Source organism: Alligator mississippiensis, chromosome 1 (assembly GCF_030867095.1).
Source record: "Alligator mississippiensis isolate rAllMis1 chromosome 1, rAllMis1, whole genome shotgun sequence".
NCBI classification, from domain to species: domain Eukaryota; kingdom Metazoa; phylum Chordata; order Crocodylia; family Alligatoridae; genus Alligator; species Alligator mississippiensis.
In genome coordinates, this window is record NC_081824.1 from 254,638,368 (window position 1) to 254,647,644 (window position 9,277).

Below are 9,277 nucleotides of genomic sequence, written 5' to 3' on the forward strand. Positions count from 1 at the left end.
ATGCTTCTCCTGCTGGTTCGACCAAACCTGCTCTTCTTTCCTTTTTAGAGTATAATCAATTGTATCCTGTGACCAGGCAACCAAAGTGCCCTTTAATTTGTAGTAGAAACAAACCACCATAGTGGGCAGAAAAATATTTTGGGCCAAAAGCAAATAACGAGTTTTTGGTTCATCTGTATTACTTATAAAAGACTAAACATTTTTTTTTCGGGTCAGCCTTAAAGGAGAAAATATTTTTATCTTGTTGGGTTTTTGGTTGTAGCTGTGTTGGTCTAAGAACATAGGCAGGCAAGGTTCTTTGAGTACATGTGATATCTTTTATTAGACCAACTGAGTAGTTGGGAAAAAGTTCTCTGCAAGCTTTCTGGCACAATTTCCCTTCTTCAGACATAGGGAGTCTCTGCTGGTCTGAGTCTACTTCATTCAGATAGACTCAGACCAGCAGAGACTCCCTATGCCTGAAGAAGGGTGACTGTGCCTGAAAGCTGGCAGAGAACTTTTTTCCAAGTATTCAGTTGGTCTAGTAAAAGATATCACATCTACTCAAAGCACCTTGGCTGGCTATATTTTTATCATTTTTTTTTTAAAGTGAAAAAGTAAAAAAAAAAAGAAAAAAAAAGGCTTTTTGGGACAAATAAAAGTTTTGTTTTGATTAGGAGGGTTTTTTTTCTGGAAAATTTTAAAAAATAAGAAGCATTTCTTTAAGTTGGTAAGAACTGAAATGGCTTGAAAGTTTTGAAACCAAAGAAAATACCTCCGACTATTTTTTTTTATTTTTTCTGTTTAGATCTTTCATCTTTCAGCTGAAAATAATGTAATAAATTTGATACAAATCAATGAATGCTTCAGTCAATCTAAACCACACTTTTCAAGCCCCCCCCAAAATGTTGACCACAAAATTTACCTGACTCCAATCTGTATGCCTAAAGCTTTACCATTTCCTAATGGTAACTGAGGGAAACCTAACTTCTTCAGTCAATGCTAATGTGTACACATCAGTCCAGTACCCCAGAACAAGTTCTCCTGGCCCTGTACCTCCTTTCTACATATACTGTTAAGAAAGTATTCCTTTTTAAAACTTAGTACACCCTTTTCATGCTTCTCTATTTCTGGGCCATACCCCATCTGATGAACAGCTAGTTTTGAAAGTTAGCCGTGGGGGAGAGAAAACGGTCAAAGAAAAGTAATTTTTCTACAAACATTTTAGAGCTGCTAAAAAACAATATCCAGAATTGACTGTTTTCTCTCTCCCACAGCCAAACTTCAAAACTAACTGTTCATAAGATAGGGTACGGTCCAGAAACTTTTTCCCCACAAGCACTTATTTTTTGGTTTCCTACTAGTTTTTCCTTACAGCCCCTTGAAATACATTGACCCCATGAACAGCCAAATCACAAAGCTGGTATCTTGTATTACTAAAGAGTAGCTCCACTTCCATCACACCTCTTTCAAAAGGTCAGACATTCAAAATTAGGTATATGCATAAATTTGTACGTGCTCAACATATACAGGGATACATGACACATGCTAGTAAACCAGATATTTGCACTCCCATGCAATCAGCAAATCATTCACATACCTAATTAGTGGATGCACAGTGGATATTTGCTTATGTAAGTTAAATGCCAAGGCGAATTTGAAAATGAGATGGCCTGTCATAGAAAATCTGGCTCATGCTGATTGTCCTTTACAAGTTTATTGGATATTGAGTAAAACATTTTCCACTTTATTTTGAACAACATTGTTTCTGATGGGAACCATTTGTTTTCATTTGGCATGGGTTAATGGATCCATGTTAAGGATAAGCTAATCTGGGGATCTGCATGACTTTGTTTTCCAAACATTTTATTTTAATTTGAATACATGCAGTTCAGTAAAAATGAAATTCATCTGTGGCAAGCTGGAGGAGACATTGCTAAGTCAATCTGTATAGGTTTTACATCATATAAAGGAATGCCAGGAGATACTCAACATCTCGTTTGTAACCTCTGCACAGATCTTAACAGAAAGTGACATATCTCATAGATTTACTGAAAGGCTGATGATTTTGTGAAGTCACCAGTACATACTGAATAAAATATGTTTCGGTGGTTCAGCTGGACTGTACTCTGATCTTAGTTATTTCTAACATGTGTGAAGAAGAGGGCCCTTCTGATTTTCTCTTATTTTGTGAGCTTTTCCAACAACAAAACACCATACATTTAAGTTCATGAATGGAAGAAACTATTTTCTTCTGCTTCCAGTTATAAGTGATCTTGCATAAAAAGCTTTTGTCAAAAAGTGTAAGCAGTTAAGGAATCTTGGCATGAAACTGGGACAAAAATGAACATTTTTTTAAGATCTGATAAATAACTGGTGGCTACAGTGGTTGATATCTGACTGTGAATGCTTTTAGAAAGAGTGGGATTTCAAAGAAAACATATATCATTTCACCATGGCTAGGGACAGAAGTTACACATAAAGTGGTATGAGTGATCAGCAGGATCCTGGTTTTCTCTGTTTAAAAATGGCAAATTCTGTAATAAAAATAGCAAATTCTCTAATAACGCTCCCCCCTGACAATCTTCCTTTTTTTCACAACTAAAATGAAACACCACTAAATATATTGGTATCAGTTGAATGCAATGTTTTATTGATAAATTTACAATTTTAAAGCAATTTGGAAGCCTACCAGTGCTTCAATTACTATGATAAAATAAATTGTAAATACCAATACATTTTGGCATTTGATTTGGGTTTTTTATTATGGAAAAATCAGAGCTCCCTCTGCACCCTTTGCTCACAAGGATGCAGGTCCAGCTGCAGCTGTCCTCCCCCCACTGCTTTGTGGCACTGAACAGCCTTGATATGCTGGTGTCCTGCCCATGCCATTGCCCCTCACTCCCAGGTTACAGCCTTCCAGCCCTGCTGGTGCCCTTCATTCCCAACACACAGCCCCCTGGCCCTGTTGGTGCCCCTCAGTCCCAGGCCACTGCCCCCCAGCTCTACTGGTGTCCCTCACTCATGACCCCTGCCCCCCACCACCCCACCAGCCCTGCATAGCTGGGCCCTGTAGCTGCAAGGGCTACAGAGCCAGGGACCTGGGTTCACAGCACCCTGCCCCCCCAGGAGCTCCTGTGCTCCAGCTGCCACCTGCAAGAGGTGGTGGCTGCTGCGGCCAGAGCAGAGTGCAGAGCCTGGCTCCCCCTTTCCCATGGGCAGCATGGCTGGATAAGAGCTCATGGGGGAGTGGTGGATGTGGGCTGCTCGCTGCAGGCTCATGACTCCCTGCCCTACTGTCTCCATGGTCCAGCAGGTAGGACCCGGCATGGCAGGGCACAGCAGGGTGGGGAGGCACTCCCTGCCTGCCCGGCAGCAGTAGAGGATACAACTACAGGGCAGGGAGCCCCAAGCCCGCATCTTCTCCCTCCCCATACACAAATCTGGGGGGTATGTGCCCCCATGTCCCCCTGGAGTGTGCACAGTGGCAGGGAGCCAGCCCCCCTGCCACCCTGCAGATGAGCCACCCATGGTGCTGTCCTGCTCCCTGGTCAGGCCCTGTGGCCGTGTATTCCTGCTCCAGCCCCGAAGCCCCAGGCCCCATTCACCACCCTGGGTAGGCAGCACTGCCAGCCTCAGCCCCAGCCCTACCCAACTCCCTCCCTTCCTCCCTCACTATGGGGTCCTCAATCCCCTCCTCCTCCCAGACTTACCATGGGGAGCTGTGGGAACTGCTCTCCATGCTGCCTGGCTGCCACATACATGTATGCACGCACATGTGCATGTGGCGCCCCCTGCCTGATTACCCTCTTTCTACTCCCTTCCAGCCCCTTTCAGGCTGAAACTCTGCCAGCCTGCAAGGGAGGGGACACCTGCTGTTTTCCCTATTTTTCTCCTTAAAGAAAGAATATCCTTAAAATACATTTTTCTCCTTAAAGAGAGAATATATGTTTTTCTCCTTAAAGTGAGACAATCCGCATTTTACTGTGTTTTTTCATGGTGAGCAGAAAACCAGGATCCCTGGTGATCAGAAATCAGTCCAAATCTGTAACACAACAGAAGTTCAGTACACATAAATTGCTCTCAAAGTGGCTGAAATGGTTTAAGATAAACCTGGATAGATGTAGTATCAGACTTCACTGATTTAGATTAAATCAGTTTACTGAACTTCTGTCCCAGATCCCCCAGCTTCCCATGATGCTTTGTACCTTCCATGCACATTCCCCTTGCAGGGTGGGCAGGCTAGCCTTGGTCCAAGCTGTCTGCTCCAGTTGAGCAGGGAGGCATGCTCTAGTGCCCCCTGGCTTCTGGCCTGGGCTATTGTAGGCATGTGGCTGAATTTCCAGAATCAAAAGTGAATGTCTGTTCACTTGCTTATTGGTTCAGTCTACGTAGCTTAGACTAACTGGTAAAGATTGAATTAATTCAGCCTCAGGCATTTTGACTGTCTGTACTTAGCCCAGAGGTTTAGGAATTCACCATTGTCACTCTATACTGATGTTTGCTAGCTCACAGAGGCCACCTATACTCTTTTTGGTGGTCTAATTAGAATCAAGGACCACTATTAATATAACTGTCATCAGCAAATACATGTGGTTCCAATTGATGGGATCCTGGGTTATAGCAGAAAGTCATGTTATTAGTCCCCAAGTGCTTGATCTACCATTTTGTACTACTGCATTTCAACCCATTTCTATGATTGCAGTCCTTAGAGGCTTCTAGTTATTTCTGTATAGTATCTCAATACTCCTCTGTTTTGACAAGGTTTCCTGGCTGTGCCTCATCAGCAAATATCATTAGCACAAAATCATTTTGAAAATATGAAATAAGATCAGTCTCAAGAATGCAACTAGTAACCTCCTGCCAACATACTTGACCTATTAAAGCTACCCTTGCTATCTACCCCTTTAGACAGTTCTTTACCCACTTTACATTTTTCTTCATCTTAACTAATAATTTCTCATGTCATGAGGTACTGTATTATGTGGTAAAGTCCATATAGGTAAGATTTCTTGTATTTCCTTTGTCCAGAAAAAACAATCATTTTGATAGATGCTTGGTTAATTTTGCATGATTTACCTTTGGTAAATTAATGCTACATTTTATCCTATTTTCCATATACCTTTATGCATTTTTATTGCTCTTTCCTTCAGAATTTGTTCTAAAGTCTTGAATAGGATCAGGGTTGGTCTAAAAGGGCATGTCTACATGTGTATTTAATTTTAAATGAGCTTAAATTTACTGCGCAGTAAGTTACTGTGCAGTAAGTTACCGTGCAGTAAGCAGGAATAGGCTGGCGTTTATACATGCAGGCTTTAAAGCTCATTAACACTGTGTGTGGACTGACTTGGGGTCAACATGTACATTACTGTGCAGTAACAAATCAGGTGTAAATTTGATACCTGCATGATGCAGGTATCAAATTTATGCTCATGTCAACTTAAGTTGCCATATTTACTGTGCAGTATGGACATGCACATGTAGGCGTGCACCCATACTGAGCAGTAATGTCAGTTAATATCAGTAAATGCACATGTGTAGATGCACCCACAGGTTTGTAGATTTCTCAAACCATTATTCCTTTCTTGAATCTTGGTACTATATTTATTATTTTTCACCCTTAAAGTACTTGTCTTTGCTCCATGTGGAGAAATACTTGCTACCACACTTGCAAATTTGTGTTCCAGTTCTCTCAGAATTCTGGAATGAAGATTACCCTTTTCTCCTGACTGGACTGTGCTGAGCTTCTCTGGGACAAAAGGGCTCTAAGACACAGCTGCTTTCCCTGAATCCCAGCAGGATGAGGTTTTCTGTCTTTCTCATCACTCTAGAATGTGAGTGCTGCACAAACATGAATATATTTTTACATCTCCCTGTGAGATGAGGGGATTGTTATCCTCTTTAAGTTGTGAATTTGAGACAAACACAGATTATAGTCAAACAATGGCACATACTGGGTGCTTAAAAACATAAAGTACTTTTTTAGTTTAAAGCACAAATCCCATTACTTAAGGTGTTGCAAAGGTGAGCCCAGGATCTCAAGTCAGACAGCCCAAAAGCATACAATTAGTGATGACCTCTGCAAAGTTTGGTACGGCTGATTTGCCCAGCACCACAGCTGGATACAACAAATGAGGCATAGTCCCACAGGCAACTGTTTGATTCCTCCAGTTCTCAGGGTGGTGGTACTACAGAACAAAAGTGACATGCATTTAACATCTGTATTAAAATGGAGATAGAGGGGGAGGGACAGAGGAGACAAGGCTGCACAGGAGCCTATCCCTATTTCTGCCACACATAACCAAGGATGCTGGTTTTCTCTGTTTAAAAACTGCAAGTTCTCTAATAAAAAATAGCAAATTCTCTGATTAACCCCCCCAAAATCTGTGTTTTTCCATGATTAAAATGAAACACCACTAATATATGTGTGTGTGTGTGTGTATACTAGCCAATTGCCCATCAAGAATGACAGGGGGTAGGGAGGAGGGGGCTGGGAAGGAGTGCCGCCACCTAATGCCCAATGCTGCCGCTGTTCTGCCTCTTGCAGGGATCAGGGTGGGGGACCCAAGGCCAGTGCTGCTGGTCTGTGCTCCCCCACCTCCTGTCTGGTCCTTGGCACTGCTTGCAGGGAGCAGGGTGGGGGAGCCGAGGCCAGCACTGTTGGCCCCAGCTCCCCCATCCTCTGTCCTCGGCACGGCTTCAGAACCATGGCAGTGCTCCCGTACTCTTGGAGCACTCTGATTGGCTGTTTCCATCAGCCAACCAGAGTGCGAATAAAGCATTACAGATAGACAGACAGGCTTAGGCTTTTATAATATTAGAACTGGTATCTGTTGAACACGTTTTATTGATATATTTGCAATTTTAAAGTAGTATGGAAGCCTACCAGTGCCTCAATCAGTATAAGAAAATAAATTCCAGATACCTATAACTGTTGGTGTTTGATTTTGGATATTTACCATGGAAAATCAGAGCTCCCCCTGCCCACTTCAGTCATCAGGATGTGGGTCCAGCTGTGGCTGTCTCCCCTCAACTGCTTCATGGTGCTGAGCAGCCCTGATATGCTGGTGCCCTGCACATGCCAATGCCCTTCACTCCCAACCCACAGCCCCCCCAGCCATGTTGGTGCCCATCATTTTCCACCCACAGCTCCCTTAGCCCTGCCGGTGTCCCTCATTCCCCACCCACAGCCCCTCACCCCTTCAGTCCTTCCGGAGGGGGCCCCCAGTTGCCAGGTCTACAGGGCCAGGGACCCAGGTCCACAGCCCCCTGCCCCACATCAGTGACTGAGCCCTAGCTGCCACCTATGGGAGGCGGTGGATGCTGTAGCCAGAGCAGAGTGTGGAGCCTGGCTCCCTACACCAAGGGTGGCACAGCTGGAGCAGAGCCCATGGGGGGGAGGGGGGCAGTGGATGCAGGCTGCCCGCTCTGGGTTTAGGGCTCCCTGCCCTGCTTCCCTCTCCCTGGGGGCCTCTGCAGCCCAGCAGGTAGGACCTGGCATAAAAGGGCAGAGCAAGGCAGGGAGGCTTGGTGCTGCAGTTGGGAGCCCCGTGCTGCCATGGCGAGGCGCTCTCTGCCCACCTGGCAGCAGCAGGGGTTACAACTTCATGCCACAACACTTGCTGCTGCTGGGTAGGCAGAGGGCACGTCACCATGGTGGTGCAGGGCTCCCAGCAACAGCAGCAACCCTCCCCACCCCTCTCTGCTCTGCTGTGCTTTGTCCTGTCTGCCCTTGGGGTGAGGGCAGCAGGGCAGGGGGCCCTGATCCTGCAGTGGGCAGCCCACATCTGGTGCCCCACTGCACGTAAATCTGGGGGGCCTCACTGTGAGGGCCTCAATTCTACGTGCCACCCCTGCCCCCCCCGCCTCTCCCCCACTTGCTTGCAGGAAGCTGTGGGAGCTGTCTCCACGCTACCTGGCTGCCATGTACATGCATGCGAGCGCACATGCACATGTTGCCCCCCTTGCCTGATTGCCCTCCCCCTTCTCCCCCCAGCCCCTTGCAGGCTGGAACTATGCCAGCCTGCAACAGAACACCTGCTGTTTTCTGCGTTTTTCTCCTTCAAAGGAGAAAAATCTGTATTTTTTCCATGATTAAACAGAAAACCGGGATCCCTGCACATAACTTCTGTCTCTACCATCCCATCCCTTTCCCAGCTCAGTTCCATCTTACCCCCACTTCACACCTAAATCTTCCTTTTCATTCCAGTCTCCTTACCAACTCGTCCCAGTCTGTCTCCCCTTCAAGCTTATTGTGTGCGAGAATCCCTATTGTTCCTCTACCCCAGCTCCCAAGTGCAGTCCCTTCCTTAGGGTCCTCATCCTAGTGTCTCTCTGAGGCCTCTTGTGGCAGTCTCCCTTACACAGTCAGTTCACATCTGCCCTTTAAAGTTCCTAGTTCCAGCCTACTCCCTCTCCTGTGTCCCCACAGTCTGTCTCCTGTTTCCTGTCAGTTCATCAGATTTTTTTCTTCCTTCCCCATACTGGTCAGGGCCAGCATAGGGGGCACTTAGATGAGTCATGGTATCATACAGCTAAAGCACTATTTGTCTCAGTGAGATAGTATTTCCTCTTTAGTTTGTAAGGTGCCGCCCTGCCCTGCCTTCTGCCTCTCTACAGGGTGAAAATTGTTCAAAATGCTGTGGTTGAAGTGATTTTATATGCTAGAGGGACATTTGGAATGGAAGGCCTTATCCAAAGCCAATGGAGGTTAATGTAGAGCCCTCTTGCTTTCATTTGGGCTTGGCTCAGGCCATATTCATCATCAGTAAAGAGTGATATTCAGATAAATGGCAAAAACCTGGAAGTTGATGCACACATTTTATCAAAACTATCCAAAGAGTCTAGCCATGTGCCTATGATGCCCTCCTAAAATAAACCAAGACTCAGCTCCCTGCCTCTGATTCTCTCCCCCCCCCCAACATTGGAGAATAAACTTGTAGAGAATGTTTTTCAAAAAAGCAGGGTGCATTCTCCCTCAGTTGCTACATATGTTCAAGTACACAAGTTACATTTTACTCAGTGCAGTGAACAATCTGTTACAAGTCTGTCAGAAGATTAAATAAAAAGAAAAGAAGAAATCACTGCAGAAATGAAATCTGTGCACTGCCTTGTCACACTTCATTATTATTGTAAGCTATGTTCAGTGTGAGGTTAAAAAGGGTTAATGGTCTCTCTCATTTTAGTCCTCTAACTCAATTTAACCATAGCTGATGAAGCCAAGTGTTTGCACCTGTTAAGTTTAGGCCAGTTTGTATCTCCACAGAATAGCTCAGTCATAGCTATTGTATCTTTTTTA